The sequence below is a fragment of the Pipistrellus kuhlii genome, unplaced genomic scaffold (genome assembly GCF_014108245.1).
Source record: "Pipistrellus kuhlii isolate mPipKuh1 unplaced genomic scaffold, mPipKuh1.p scaffold_m20_p_1, whole genome shotgun sequence".
NCBI classification, from domain to species: domain Eukaryota; kingdom Metazoa; phylum Chordata; class Mammalia; order Chiroptera; family Vespertilionidae; genus Pipistrellus; species Pipistrellus kuhlii.
In genome coordinates, this window is record NW_023425404.1 from 75189651 (window position 1) to 75206140 (window position 16490).

The 16490-nt window shown below is 41.4% G+C and overlaps 1 protein-coding gene across 7 annotated transcripts in view; it reads left to right on the plus strand.

The window, feature by feature from the left end:
* The first annotated feature begins 10014 nt into the window (after nt 1-10014).
* MIPOL1 (mirror-image polydactyly 1) overlaps nt 10015-16490 on the plus strand; it is a 320705-nt gene continuing 314229 nt past the window's right edge. For 3 of the 7 annotated variants that reach the window (XM_045585509.1, XM_036452278.2, XM_045585526.1), the window contains exon 1: nt 10017-10227. The gene's annotated coding sequence lies outside the window, so the exon portion shown is untranslated. Of the gene's footprint in view, nt 10228-12354; nt 12459-16490 lie in introns of all 7 variants that reach the window. The other 4 variants (XM_045585517.1, XM_045585520.1, XM_045585525.1 and 1 more) reach the window with 2 other exon arrangements.

Genomic DNA, 16490 nt, shown 5'->3' on the forward strand with positions numbered 1-16490 from the left:
TTGCTAGCCTCTACCCATTGGCTGCCAATAGTAACTCACTCCCCAGTTTTAACAATCAAAAATGTTTCCAGATACTGCCAAATGTGCTCTAAGGGGCAAAATGTCTTTAGTTAAGAATTACTGGTTAAGTAAAAGAGCTAATGTAATAATGAAGTCTACTTTAACTTTCTAGAGTCATAAAAAGATAGACCTGGAAGAGACTTTAATTAGTTCCTTATATATTAGGTGAAGAGACTGAGATATGATGAGATCAGACCCTCACCTAAATTGCCAAGTTACTTAGGAGAAGAGTTGAGTGGGAAAGTCAGACATTTTCTGATTTTAAAACTGGTAATGAAGGCATTGATGCCTGGGACATTTCCCATAAATTGGATGGAATATTATGGTTATAGTACCCAGAGTGATCCTTTTAGTAGGGGTGTCGAACTCAATCAGAGAAGGGGCCAAAATCTAAAATCCAGCCTAAATCGCGGGCCGAATGGTTTACTGAACAGTCATAAACTGTCATTGTGATGGAAACGCAGCGGAGTGCAGTGATGACAGCGTGGTGCGGGCCACATTGCAAGGCCTGGCGGGACGGATTTGGCCCGCGGGCCTTGTGTTTGACACATGTGTTTTAAAGCATATTTCGTATATTTCTCACCTGTTCTACGTGGGAGTTCCTGTCATCCTTAGAATGGAATCCAAAGTCCTAGCCATAGCCCAAAAGATCCTATATAACTTGGCTTCTGGCTATCTCTCCAGACTCACTTCCTAACACTCATTTCACCCTGATTTTGTCACACATTTTCCTGGCATCCCTTTGAACACTCCCAAGCACGGTTCCTATCTTTGCATTCCAGGAATGTTGTTTCCCTAGACATTTCCATGCCTTGTTTCCTCACTTCCTTTAGGCATCTGCACAAATTTTACTTTAACAGGTAGGTTCTATCTATCTGAAAATTATGCTTCTCCTCAATCTTTTCACTCTTTATCTAGCCTGATTTACTTATCTTCATTACAATTTTCAACACTTAGACATATTTTGTCTTGTTTATTCTTGGTCTTTTTCTCCTTTTGAATACAAAGTCCATGCAAAAGTAACTGAAATACTGCCTGGAACATAGAAGGCACATAATAAGTATTAATTCAGTGAACGAATCACAGTCACCCCCAAAAAATACCTCATACCCTTTAAGCAATCACCCTTCATTTACCCGTGGCAACCACTAAGATGACCTCTGTCTCAATAAATGTGCCTATTATGAATATCCTATATAATGAAAGGCTAATATGCAAATTGACCCAACAGCAGAATGACTGGTTGCTACGACACACATTGACCACCAGGGGGCAGACACTCAATGCAGGAGCTGCACCTTAGTGGTCAGTGCACTCCTCAGGGAGAGCACTGCTCAGCCAGAAGCTGGGCTCATGCTAGCGAGTGCAGTGGAACCTCTCCTGCCTCCATGGCAATGCTAATGGTGTCCGACTGCCAAGAGCTCCTGGACTGCGCAAGGGTGCAGGCTGGCCTGAGGGACCCGCCCCCAAGTACATGAATTTCACGCACTGGGCCTCTAGTTTCATATATTAATCCATAGCTATACATTTTCTTTTAACACTGTTTTTGCTGCATCCTACAACTTTGATATGTTGTTCCTTAAGATATTGTTATAGGTTGAACTGTGTTCCCCCCCAAAAATGTGTTCAAGTCCTAACCCCAAGAACCTTAGAGTATGACTTTATTGGGGAATAGAGTCTTTTCAGAGTAATAAAATCAAAACAAGGGAATTAGGGTGACCTTAACCCAATACAATTGTATCCTTTTAAAAGGAGGAAATTTGGACACAGAGGCAGATATCCACAGAAGGAAGTCTACATGAAGAGACACTTAAAATACTGCTTGTTCACTGTTGTCCGTAGTATGTTTTAAAATCAGGAAGTATGAGGCCTTAATTGTTCTTCTTTCTCAGGATTGTTTCTTTGGGATCATTTGTGTTTCCAAGTGCATTTTAGGATTTCTTTTTTCTTCTATTTCTCCAACACATGCCATTGAGGTTTTGATAGGGATTGAGTTAAATCTGTAGATGGCTTTGGGTAATATGAACATTCAAACAGTATTGTCTTCCAATTCACAAGCACAGATGTTGTTCCATTTATTTGTATCTTTGATTTATTTTAGCATGTTGTGCAATGTTGTACATTTTACATTGTACAAGTCTTTTACTTCCCTCAGTTAAGTTTATTGCTAAGTATTTTATCCTTTTTGATGCTATAGTGAGATGAAATATATATATGTGTATTTTTATTGATTTTAGAGAGAAAAGGAGAGGGAGAGAAAGATAGAAATAGCGAGAATCATCACACCCCCTATTGGGGATTGAGCCCACATCCTGGACATATGCCCTGACTGGTAATCAAACCCTGACCTCTTGCTTCATGGGTTGATACTAAACTACTGAATCACACCAACTGGACCAGAGACTGTTTTCTCAATTTCCTTTTCAGATTGTTCATTATTAGTGCGCTAGAAACCTGGTGCACAAAATTTGTGCACTGGGGGTAGGGGGAGGTGTCCCTCAGCCCAGCCTGCACCCTCTCCAATCTGGGACTGCTGGCTCCTAACAACTCACCTGCCTACCAGTCTGATAGCCCCCTAACTGCTCCCCTGCCAGGATGATTGATGCTTAACCACTCCCCTGCAAGCAGGATTGACACCTAACTGCCCCCCTGCCAGCTTGATTGCCCCCAACTGCCCTCCCCTGCCGGCCTGATTGCCCCTACCTGCCTCTGCCTCAGCCCCCATCACCATGTCTTTGTTCAGAAGGAAGTTGGACATTTAGCATATTACCCTTTTATTAGAATAGATAGATTATATAGGATAGAATTGCTTAAATGTGGGAAAAGCCTTTTTCAGCAGAAGGAGATGCTCTTGGCAGATAAAAATACATAATTCCTATATCTGGACTGACAGCCAGTCATATGCACTATACTGCCAAATCAGTCATTAAAAAATTGAACCACGTTCTTACACCTTACACCAAACAACTGTTGCCCTTAAAACGCCTTCTCAGCCCCCATCTTAGATTCTGCTTTTGCAGTACACCCAGAGTAGGTTCTGATTGTTCAGTTTCCATGCCAGTCAGTGTCATAAGCTCAGACTTTTAGGCAGCCATTGGCTCCTCACACTTCACTCAGATTTGGTTTTGATTGGTCAGTTTCTATGCCAGTCAGTGTCTCTGGGCCTATTTTCAGGCCTGATCATAGAGGCAGGGCTGATCAGCAGCTGCCCCAGGCTGCTGGTGAGTGGGCTGAACTGCTGACCTCTGGGAGAGAGAAAGAGGCCTGGCTGCTGGTGAGGCCTGGAGAGAGAACCAGGGTCTGATCACCCTGTTTCTCTCTCCGGGCCTTGCAAGCAGCCATTGCCACTGCTGATCAGCCCCATCTCTTTCCAAGAGATCAGCAGTTCAGCCTGCTTACCTGATGCACACTCAGACTGGCATTAGGTCAAGCTCTGGTCGTTGTGGATGTTATGACCCTAGCTCTTCATATATAGAGATAATGCTTTTCTTTATTCTTTGTGACAGTTTCTGACACAGACATGGGCACTCCTGGTCTCTTTAGGTTCTTGTTTGCATGAAATATCTTTTTTCATCCTTTCACTTTTAGCCTATGTTTCCTTAGATCTAAATTAAGTCTCTTGTAGTTAGATCTTTTTTTTTTCATTCAGCCAATTGATGTATTTTAAATGGGGCATTTAATACATTTCCATTTAAAGTAATCACGGATAGGAAGGAATTACTATTGCCATTTTATTAATGTCTTTGATTCTCATGTAACTTTCCCCCCCATCTTTTCCTTTGTTGTCATTTGTGTGTGTGTGTGTGTGTGTGTATGTGTGTGTGTTTTGCATGAGAAAAGTTTTGATTCCTTTTTCATTTCCCATTGTACATAGTCTACATATTTTTTCCTTGTGGTTATCATTGCAATGATATAAACTATCTTAGAATTATAATAACCTATTTTAACCTGATAACTTAAATTCAATTACATATAAAAACTCTACTTCTTTACATCTCTGATCTACCCTTTATGCTATTGATGACAGACATTACTTCTTTGCATATCCATTATTTTTATGTTTTGTTTAAAAGTCATTTATGCTATTACATTACAATACTAAGGATTCTGTATTTGTCTTTATACTTACCTTTACCAGGGAGGTTTATATTTTCACATGGTTTTGAGGTGCTGCTTATCATCATATTATTTCAACTTGAAAGGTTCCCATCAGCATTTCTTATAGTGTAGGTCTAGTAGTGATGAACTACTTCAGCTTTTATTTCTCTGAGAAAATCTTAATTTCTTCTTCATGACTGAAGGAAAGTTTTGCAAAATATAATATTTTTATAAACAGGGATGTTTTACTTCAGCATTTTTTAAAAATATATTTTATTGATTTTTTAACAAAGAGGAAGAGAGAGGGATAGAGAGTTAGAAACATCGATGAGAGCGAATCATCGATCAGCTGCCTCTTGCACATCCCCTTCTGGGGATGTGCCTGCAACCAAGGTACATGCCCTTGACCGGAATCGAACCTGGGACCTTTCAGTCTGCAGTCTGATGCTCTATCCATTGAGCCAAACTGGTTTCGGCTACTTCAGCATTCTTAATATATCATTTCAGTTCCTCGTAGCCGCAAGGTTTCAGCTGAGAAATCTGCTGGTTATCTCATAGAAGCTCCTTTGTACATGCCTTTCTCCTTCAAGATTCTTCTATTTGTCTGTGACTTTTGATGGTTTGGTTATTATGTCTCTCATTATAGGTCTGTCTTTACATTTATTCTAGAAAAGAGTGTCTGAGTCTCTGGAATTGTCCATTTCTCTCCTAAAATTTGGTGAGTTTGAGGTAGGCCATTAATTCTTCAAGTAGGCTCTTTGTCTCTCTTTATCTTCCTCTTCTAGGATTCCTATAATGCATATATTGTTCCACATGGTGGTGTCCCATAAGTCTTTTAACCTCTCTTAATTTTTCTTCTTTTTTTTTATTTTTGCTTCTCTGCCTTGGTAATTTCAAATTATCTTCGAGTTTGATAATTCTTTGTTCTGTCTGTTCAAGTCTGATGTTGAATTCCTCTAGTAAATTTTGTTAATTCCATTATTGTGTTCTTTACTTTCAGAGTTCCTGTTTGAGCATACTCTATAGTGTCTCTAGCTTTGCTAATGTTCTCATTTGTTTTCATTAGTTGTCTATCTATTTATGCTCTCTTTTAATTCATTAAGGATCCATATAATGGTTATTTTGAACTCTTTGGTAATCCATAAATCTGTTTCTTTAACTTGATATCAAAAGATTTTGTTCTTTTCAATGGGCCATGTTTCCTTATTTCTTTGAATGTCTTATTTTGTGTTAGAATTTGAAAAATTATCTTCCTCTCCCAGTTTTTCTGGCCTAGTTTTATAGAGAGAGGACTTTCTCTATAATCATTCTTTCTAGAGATTCTGGAAACCTCTTAAGTTTTATTCAGGGTATATGACCTCTTTGGGCTTGTGTATGTAATCTAATAACTCAAGGGGTTTTCCACTTTATAGTCAGGATTTCCCATGGCATCTGTCTCAATACTGAGACCTTGGTGATTGTGTAGTTAATTGTGGAACTGGACCTACACCTAGCTCCTGTCTATGACACTGTGGACTCTGGTGCATATTAATTATCTTACTTCTCATCAGCTCCCAAACTGGCCACTCATTCCTGGCAGTGCTTAAATTCAGGTAAGATAGTAACCAATTCCTCAGCCAACTCACAGAGAAATCAGAATACTGGACACACATTTCCCTCCTTTCTCTCCAGAGGGAGAAATTGGGAGTTGATGGTTTCTTGCAAAATCACATCAGGCTGGGCAGTAAGACACTTACAGGTGAGTGCTATGAATTTTTCTACTGGGTTTTGATGCAGTTGGTTTCACAGTTCTTTTGGGTGCAGGAACTATTTGACTGGGATCTATTGATTTCTCATAAACTTAAATGGTCCATTTATTGTTAAATCTGCACCCTTTTATGGAGACGGTCTGGAGGTAACTATTCCACCATTATGCTGATGTCCTTCCTGATTTGAATCCTTTTAAGTGAGTTTGTTTTGTGCTCTAGGTAAATATTTGTCTTGGTAAATATTTCAGACCTAAATGCTTATTATGCTGTTAAAAGATGGTGTTCCATAAATATAAATTGGGTAAATAGGTTGATAGTGTTGTTCACATCTTATATACCTTTATTATCTATCTACTGATTAACTTTATCTGTACATTCAATGCAATTCCCATCAAAACTTCCAGCCAAAGTTTCTTTGTGGCTACTGATAAAATGATCCTAAAGATTTTATGGAGAGGCAAAATACCCAGAATATACAATACAATATTGGAGGAGAAAAACTAAGTCAGAAGATTAATGCTATCCACCTTTAAGACTACTATAAATTTACTAGTGGCCTGGTGCATGAAATTCATGCACAAGGTTGGGGGTGTTCCTCTCCTCAGACTGCACCCTCTCCAATCTGGGACCCCTCAAAGGATGTCCTGCTGCCAGTTTACAGGGATTGGGCCTAAACCTGCAGTCAGACATCCCTCTTGCAATCCGGGACTGCTGGCTCCTAACTGCTCATTTGCCTGCCTGCCTGCCTGATTGCCCCTAACCACTCTGCCTGCTGGCCTGCTTGCCCCCAACTGCCCCCTGCCTGCTCATCCCCAAGTGACCCCCCCCCCTGCCTGCCTTATGACCCCCAACTGCCTCCCCTGCTAGCCTGCTCCCCCCATCTCTCTCCACTGCCTTCCCTTGCAGACCTACTCCCTCTCAACTGCCCTCCCTTGCAGGCCTGGTGCCTCCCAACTGCCCTCCCCTCTGACCATCTTGTGGTGACCATGTTGTGTCCATATGGGGGCAGGATCTTTAACCATATGGAGGAAGCCATCTTGTGTGTTAGAGTGATGGTCAATCTGCATATTATCTTTTATTATTTAGGATAGAGGCCTGATGCATGGGTGGAGACCAGCTGGTTTGCTCTGAAGGTTGTCCCGGATCATGGTGGGGGTTCTCTTGGGGCATGGGGTGGCCTGAGCAAGGGGCCTGTGGTGGTTTGCAGGCTGGCCATGCCTGCTCCCCAGCGACCCAAGTGGAGGCCCTGGTATCTGGAATTTATTTACCTTCTATAATTGAAACTTTATAGCCTGGAGTGGAGCCATGCCCCCTGCTCGCTCTGTGGCTGCCACCATTTCTGTTTGGATTTATTTACCTTCTGTAATTGAAACTTTGTATCCTGGAGTGGAGGCCTTGGTTGGCCATGGCTGCAGAAGCTTGGCTTCTTCCGTTGCCTGGGAAACCCAAGCCTCTCTCTTACTCTCTGTGGCCACAGCCATCTTGGTTGGGTTAATTTGCATACTCACTCTGATGGCAAATAAACATGAAAAAATGCTCAACATCAAGTCATCAGGGAATTGCAAATTAAAATTATACCCCTTACAATAAAATATGTGTATTTATGTAAGTGTGTGTATATGTGTTGTTGTTTCTGTTTCTGTAGACAACCCTGATTAATATACAAGGGATTTGTAGCTACTTATGGGCATTTTTATAAAATATTTTTTATATTCAGAAGTGACTGAAGTGCTTGGCACATTTTCAGAGGCTGGTGATATTTATGGACTTTAGAGTATTTACCATCTGATTTTCACTTGTTCCCTGTAATGAAAGAGGGGTTAATTTTCTTTTCCCCCTCATCTTTTTCCATATTTCTGCAAAAGCCCTACATGTAGGAGGATTGAAGGCGTGGGCATCTTTGATGATTAGTTTGAGAAGCAGAAAGCTCCAATTGGGCTCTTTCATTTCTTATAGACTGGCAACTGTTAGCAGGATGGAGAATATGAAATATATATTATGAGTGAAGGAGGTGGTGAAAGAGTTGGGGGAAAATGAGCCTTTTTTTGTGAAAAGTTCAGAAAAAGAGCAATAAAGAGTTACCTCAGGTAGATGAAGGAAGGATTAGGGAGAAAAGGCCTAGTGTTTGAACTCATTGAATAAAAAAGGCAGAAGGAAAAAACAGGCAACTGAAAGGCAAGAAACACATGGGTTTTCTCTTTACCCAGATAATAAGCTTTAAAATACTAGGATTAATAATGCACCTTTCCCCAAAGAAAAATAATATAATCACTGTCTCTAAATTTAATCTATACATTCACTTGAATTTTCTTAATGTTGTGGTCACTATTCCCACTATTTCTTGTTATTCCTTAGCTAGGAAAAGCAACTTTCCCTCCTTTTTTTTCTTTTCTTTTTTCTTCTTTTTTTAAAAAATATATTTTATTGATTTTGTACAGAGAGGAAGGGAGAGAGATAGAGTTAGAAACATCGATGAGAGAGAGTCATCGATCAGCTGCCTCTTGCACACCCCCTACTGGGGATATGCCCGCAACCAAGGTACATGCCCTTGACTGGAATCGAACCCGGGACCCTTCAGTCCCCAAGCCGACGCTCTATCCATTGAGCCAAACCGGCCTTGGCTCTTTTTTTCCTTTCTTAACACATAATTTGAGTTGATCCTAAATAAAGCTTTTCATAAGTTATTGTTCCAGGTTGGAGTGCCTTTCCCATCTACTCTGACAAATTATCCCAGTCCTCTTTTGGTTTTATATATTTTTATGGTACTTTGTATCTATAAATACCTGATTCAAACCTTGACTAAATTAAAGAAAAAACGCATTTCAGAGTTAACTCTGTATCAAATCTCTTCAGAACAATATCCATTCATTACAATATAACAGTCTGTGAATTTTATAACCTATTACGTTCCAACTAATTTACATACAACTTTTTCATGCCTTATTTATTCATTCCCGTTTTTACACATACTAAAGGTTAGGTTTCTTTCATTAACTTTAACCACTAATTTGGGAAACTGCCTACACTTCACATTATGCGCATTATCTGTAGAAATTATTATTGCTTATTACTCAACACCCAGAACCTGGCACTTTGTATGTGATCAATAAACACTTGATGCCTAAATAAACAAAATAAAATATTTGGTGCCAGAGGCATTAACATGACATTTACAAAAAACAATACTAATCTGGAGAACAAGAGAACCATATTCGAATTACTAACAGCTAATTAATTTTGCCAGCCATTCCTTGTTTCAACAAGGAGGTACACAAATTGAAGTCGTCTTTTTTTGTTTGTTCGTTTAATTCTGGAAGGTTAAACATTTTGTCTTAAGGAATCCACATAATGAACATTAGCATCCAGAGCTCTTTCTAGTACGTAAATCAAAAAGGTTACACTGCCCTGACTGGTTTTGCTCAGTGGTTAGAGTGTTGGCCTGTAGATTGAGAAGTCCCAGGCTCGGTTCAGGTCAAGGGCATGTACCGGTATCTTGGTTGTGAGCACATCCCCAGCAGGAGGTGTACAGGAGGCAGCTGATAGATGTTTCTATCCCTTCCTCTCTGTAAAAAAGTATATTTTTTTTTTAAAAAAAGTTACACTAACTTTTGGTCGAAACATTTAGACCGCTTTCGCTCACCCAACTGGACCTCCCTTTGGCCCCTTCCTTCCAACTTACAATTCGCAACACGCCCCTCTCTCTTATCCTGGGCATCCACCGCAATTGCATTCACCCCCTCACCTCGACCCCCACACAAACAAAACAGGGCCCCGATGGCACCAGCTCCCGGGGAGACCAGGCCACGCTCCCCAGGAGGCCACGGGGCGCGCCGTTAGCCGCGCGGTCTCCTCCTCGGACCCACGGGGTTTTGCGCAGAACGTCCGTGCGATATTCTGCTTTCGCAGCTCGCGCCGGCCGTCTGGGCCGGACAATCGCAGCCCCGGGGGGAGCGGCTCAGGAAGACTCCTAGGACCGCCTCCTTCGGTCCCAAACTCCTCTGAGGACCCGCCCGCTCCCTCCCTCTTCTTCCTGGGAGACCCCGCCCCGCGGCCCGGCGGCGGCGCGCGCATGCCCGGTGCGCGCCGTCTGCCCCAGGGGAGCGCCGTCGGCTCGGTCCCCGAGGGCCCCGCGCCTGGCGCCAGCGCCCCCGCCGCGCCCCGCCCCGCCCCGCCCCGCCCCGCGGTCTGCGGGCGCGCGCACCCCGTCTCGCGGGGAGCCCGGCCGGTGAGCGCGATTGGCTGGCGGGCGCTGGGTGTCCGGCCCCAGAGACTCAGGGCGAGCGCCCCGCGTCGGGTCGGGGCGCGCTCGGTCTCCGCTCAGGTAAACGGGTTCGCGGGGAGGAAGGGGATGAGGGGAGGGGGAGAGCCCGGGAGGAAGGGTGGGCGTGGACGCCCCGCCAATCCCGCCGCCGTCTCCGCGGAGGCGGTGTGGGACCTGCACCCGGGAATGCTGGCCCCGAGCGGCCGGAGTGACGGGGCTCCCTGGAAGGTCAGGCTCGTGGAGTCCACAGGTCGTCTTTCTGGGTGTGATCGAGGCATCTTCACTTATTTCCCATTAGGAGAGTTTGCATTTTTTCCGAGGTGCGGGTTTTCCTGTGTTTCCCCTAAGTGGCAGCGAGTTAGTCCTGATAGACCCTGTGCCCTTGAAAGTCACTTAATCGTTGTGTGTTTCATTGCTAGTAACACTTGTAACTTTCAGCAAAGAATGCGGTGCTTCTGTAGGCACACAGAGTCATGCCTTAGAAATGTATTGTTTGCATATTTTTTGAATCGCAATGTTTCTTGGCCCCAATTTCTCTAACTGGACGATGACATAACGCAGCAGAATTTGTGAAGTACTTTAAGCTTCATGGGTGGAAGGAACTGGATAAACACAAGACAACAGCATTAGTAGGCGGGAAAGTAGAAAGAAAAACTCCACAAGAACCGATTTTTCAAAAAGCTCATTTGAACTTGGCTTGTCAAAGTTTCTCCTTGGGATCTAGTGTGAAACTGAGCTACCTTTTCATTTGGGAATTCTGGGCAACAGTATTCCAAGAACATTAATGAAAACAAAGCTAACTTCTACATTAGGTAACAGGAATTAAAGATATCGCATTGGTGAGAGTTGATGGCAAGTCAGAAAAGTGAATAGGAGGTATACACAAGTGTCCTTCAAAAACAGAGCTTATACATTTTTTGTGTGTTAATTTTTAAAGCAACAGACCTCCAGAAAAGTGCATGAATCATAAGGGTACAGCTTGCTGAATTTTCACAAAGTACACCCAGTACCCGGATTAAGAAAAAGCATTACTTACTTCCTGGAAGGCCCACTTTGTGTCCCTTTCCAATGATAACCATTACCTTTTAACATCTCTGAGTTTATTCTTTACTTTATGTAAATGGAATCATACAGTAAATAGTCCTTTGTGTCTCACTTTTTTATTTTTTATTGTATTTGTGAGATTTATACAGTTATGTAGCGGTAGTTTGTTTTTTCTTATTCTGTATTTTCTTATTCTGTATTTGTTTCCCAAACTTTTGACATATGTGTACCCCTTCTATAATTTTCGTAACGCTGAGTACCCCTCGTACTCATGAGAACGTAGAATTAGGCGCAGCTAAGCACGGTGGAGTGCATATCCCCAGCAAACTCAATGCGTACCCCCACCAAACTCTTCCCGTACCCCTGGGGGTACGCATACCACACTTTGGGAAACACTGCAGTGTATGGTATTCTACCGAGTTTTTGGTTATTACCAATAGGACTGCTATGGGCATTTTTATAAGTATTTTGGTGAACGTAAGTAGACATTAACATATAATGAATTTTGGAGATATGCAGGTATGTATTTTTGGTATAGCAACCAAAAAGTTTTTCAAATTAATTGTGTTAAGTAATAGTACTTTTTAGCAATGTTTGAGAATTCTGGCTTCTCCAAAAGCTTACAACACTTAGTATTATCGTATTTATTTTAGCCATTTTGTAGGTATAGTGATATCACATTGGGGTTTTCCCTGATTTCCCTAATGACTAATAATATTGAACACCTCTTCATATGTTTATTAGCCATTTGGATATCCTTTATTGAAGAGGTCACCACATTTTAAGTGAAGAGCCAGATAGTAAACACAGGCAGTCTTTGTTTTGTAGAGTTTCAGTTAAAGCAGTACTTGGTGACTCTAGGGCTGCCTGTATTTTAGGCTTTCCTTCCTTTTTTCCCTGCCTGTTTACTTGCCTGCCTCTCTCCCTACCTTCTTTCTTGTTTCATAGTTTTCTAACCCTTGCTATGTGGAAAAATGTTCAGAAATGATTCTTTAATCTTTTCATCGGTGGTGGTGAAATCATTAACTGAGATAGATTATATTGGAAAAGCATAAATACATAAATAGTATTAAGTAATGTGTGCAGTGTTATTTTAGGGTTAAATTTTAAATCCCTGAACATCCTTTCTTTGCTTTTTTCCAGTTTTACCTCAAGACTAATTAGAGACCGATTTGAGACTTGTTTAAATTGTTTTTATTGCTCCTTTCCTTTCTCCCATCCCTTGAAGACTGAGGAACAAAAGAGAGGTAAGAAGTGAGAAAAGAAAGGAGTCATAGCCTTCTTTGATATTGCATAAAAGGCTAGGGAAAGGGTAACTAGCCAGACAGTTCTGGATAAAAAGTTTTAAAAAGCATAAAGTACTATTAAAATACTTCGAGATGGATATTGTCTTTTGAACTGTTCCATCTTGGGATGGCTTGATTGAAAAGTATATCTACCGCTTGAGTATGTGTATTTATAATATGGGAAATAACAGCCAGCAGATTGGGCCCTGAAACTCAGCCGTGGCACCGCTGCCCAGGAGGAAGGTCTCTCCTCCCCAAGTGCCCCATTGGGCTGTCGAGGTCATCTTCTCTTACTTTGGGCTTCCTGCCTTTCACTCTGTACCAAAAGTATCAAAAAACTTTCAAAAGTATCACTTTCTTTGAATTCTATCTCAGCTTATGTTAACATTTTAAGCTAACACTTCTTTTTTTTTAAGGTGGCTTAGAGAAATGAATTTAGGTGACTATTTAGATAAATACTAAAACTAATGAGAAGCTTGCAGGTAATCTCCATAATGTAATTTTTCTTTTACATGGATAATTGAATTTTTTCAGTCTTACTTGATTATTATACAAACACAGATTTAAGATAAACCACTAAGCTTCTATCATCAACAACCCACTGCTATCCTTAATCCTTTCTTAAACAGAAATTCTGGACACAATTATGCATGTATATATTCATATACATATATGTATACACACATAATTTGACTAGTATACTTGGTAAATACCTCTGCTTTATAATTGCCACACAAAACAATTGTACTTATATGCAATGTTTTTACTGCACTTCTTGAACCAGGGTTGGAGTTATTACAAATTATTATGGCCCTAGCCAATTTGGATGGAATGTTGGCCTGTGGACTGAAGGGTCTCAGGTTCAATTCTGGCCAAGGGCACATGTTCGGGTTGTGGGCTCGATCCCCAGTAGGGGGCATTTAGGAGGTGGCTGATCAATGAGTCTCTCTCATCATTTATGTTTTTATCTTTCTCTCCCTCTTCCTTCCTTTCTGAAATCAATAAAGAAATATAATATATTAAAAAAGAACACACACTACAAAGCAAAACAAACACAAATTACTATTGCTGGTAAAGGGTATGTGCTGAAGAGGGGATTTTCTAACTAGTGAATTTTCCCTGCCCTCTTGGCTCCTGACAGCATACAGGAACAAAGAGGCTATTTATGTAGTATAAAAGTTGAGAGGTACTAGACCCTGATAGTTGAGTCTGTATGAATAAAGATATATCTGTTGGTCCAGTTGCTGTCATTAACTTCTTAGGGTACCTACCCTAAACATTGCCTACATCACAATGGGAAGCAAAATTTGCCTTTCCTGGTTGCAGTTTCTATTTTTAGATACTTCATATAGCTTTACTTTGTTTAAAGTCTTTCTCCACTATTATCTATTATTTGTTTCTTTTATGCTTTAATTCCAGCAAATAATGTTATTACTAAAACTAGAGGTCCAGTGCACGGAATTCATGCATGGGGTGAGGGAGGGGGTGTTCCTCAGCCCGGCCTGCACCCTCTCCAATCTGGGACCCCTTGAAGGATGTCCTATTGCCAGTTTACAGGGATCTGGCCTAAACTGGCAATTGGACATCCCTCTCGCAATCCGGGACTGCTGGCTCCTAATTGCTCACCTGCCTGCCTGATTGCCCCTAACCACTCTGCCTGTTGGCCTGCTTGCCTTTGATGGCCTTCTTGCCCCCAATTTCCCCTCCCCCTGTTGGCCTGCCTGCTTCCATCTTCTCTCCCCACTGGCCTGCTCGCCCCCAACTGCCCCTCCCTGCTGGCCTGCTCACTCCAAACTGCCCCCGCCTGTTGTCCTGATCACCTCCAACTGACCCTCGCTGACATCCTGCTCTCCCCTACTGGCCCCCCTGCTGGTCTGCTTACCCCCAACGGCCCCACCTCTCACCAACCTGATCACTCACAACTGCCGTCCCATCCTGGCCTGATCACTCACAACTGCCCTCCCCTCTTGGCCTCTAACAGCCTCTACCTTGGCCCACGACCATGGCCTTGTCCAGAAGAACTTCCAGAAGGTGTCCTGGAAGGTCTCCCAGTCTAATTAGCGTATTACCCTTTTATTAGTATGGATATCCGATCCCTGTGACTGGGATGGGCAGAGAATAGCTCTTTTTCATGTGCCGCCTACAGAGATAGCTATAGCGAACACCAGTCAATTCTTATTGCTCTTGTTAGTACTGTATTATCTTCTCTTCCTTTTTAGTTTAATGGATTTTAAGACTTAAGAAGAGGATAGTGCTGTTTTAGGGCATTCATTGAAAAAGCAGTGGATTATAGTGAATGGGCACTAGGCATAAGAGCAGAATAAGTTGGCTTTCTATCTCTCTGTGTTAACCTTTCCTGGAACTGGCTTTTTTTTTTTTTTTTTGTAAAATAAGGCATTTTGACCAACTGTCTCTAATAATAATCCTTTTCTAAAGACTCAATAAGGAAGCACAAAATTTAGAACTTAGAATTTAAATGATCTTGGAGGTCTTCCTGGCTACCCTCAGTGCCCCCCCCCCCCCCAGTAAAAACCCTGATTCCTTGAGATGTTGTATTTAGTCACATCTTTCCTAAAATCTGGTTCTCCTAACTTATATCCCAGTTGCTTTTTCCATTATACTACTTGTGATAGGCAGCCTTCGAATAATCCTGGTATTCACATTCTTACTTAATCATTTCCCCTGAAGGTAGACTGGATCTAGAAGCTGACTTCTAAAAGAATGTGGCAAACACCGTCAATGTCACTTAAGAGATTAGATTACAAAAGCCTGCAACTTCCTTTTTTGCTGGCTCTATTGCTTGCTCACTTCAATGAAGCCTGTTTTGAGTTTACCTGGTTAGAGACTCCCTGTCTTGAGGGTTGGCCCTTTATGAAAATCTCTTCCCTTACAGATTTATGTGTGGGTAATTGATTGACAATTATTGACAATTTACTGTGTGTTAAATTTCTCTGTATAATTGTGAATTCTGTTCCCCCTCTGTAGTTATGTTAATTAATTAATTAATTAATTATGAGGTCATATTATTAGAAGCAGTTAGCTTTTTTTTTTTAAATCCTTTTTTTTAAAAAATATATTTTATTGATTTTGTACAGAGAGGAAGGGAGAGAGATAGAGAGTTAGAAACATCGATGAGAGAGAGTCATCGATCAGCTGCCTCTTGCACACCTCCTACTGGGGATATGCCCGCAACCAAGGTACATATCCTTGACTGGAATCGAACCCGGGACCCTTCAGTTCCCAAGCCGATGCTCTATCCATTGAGCCAAACAGTATTGGCAGCTTTTTTTTTTAAAAAAATATATTTTATTGATTTTTTACAGAGAGGAAGGGAGAGAGATAGAGAGCTAGAAATGTTGATGAGAGAGAAACATCAAACAGCTGCCTCTTGCACAATCCCCATCGGGGATGTGCCCGCAACCAAGGTACATGCCCTTGGCCAGAATCGAACCGGGGACCTTTCAGTCCGCAAGCCGACGCTCTACCACTGAGCCAAACCGGTTTCGGCAGAAGCAGTTAGCTTTATAATTGGTCTGCCTTCCAAAGAATTGAAACATTTTCCCCCATCAATAAGTATCTTTTTATTTTTTTTATTTATTTTTTATTTTTATTTTTTTATCTCTAGTAATGCTTTTTGTTTTAAAGTTCAGTCTGATTTTTTAAATGAACTTTTCATGTTGAAATAATTTTAGACTTACCAAAATGCTGCAAAAATAGTACAAAAAGTTTCTGTAAACCCTTCACCCTAGTTCTGGTGTTAATGCATAATCATAGTACAATGATCAAAACCAAGAAGTTAATATTTTATAATACTATTCACTAAATTATACGCTTTATCCAGATATCGCTAGTTTTTCCATTAGTGTTCTTTTTCTGTTTTGGGACCCCGGTCCAGGTTTCATGTTGTGTTTAGTTGTCATGTTTTTCCTGAGTGTTCTCCAAGCTGTGACCGCTTTCTGATTTTGATAAAGCTTTGTCATCCTTCTTTTGGTT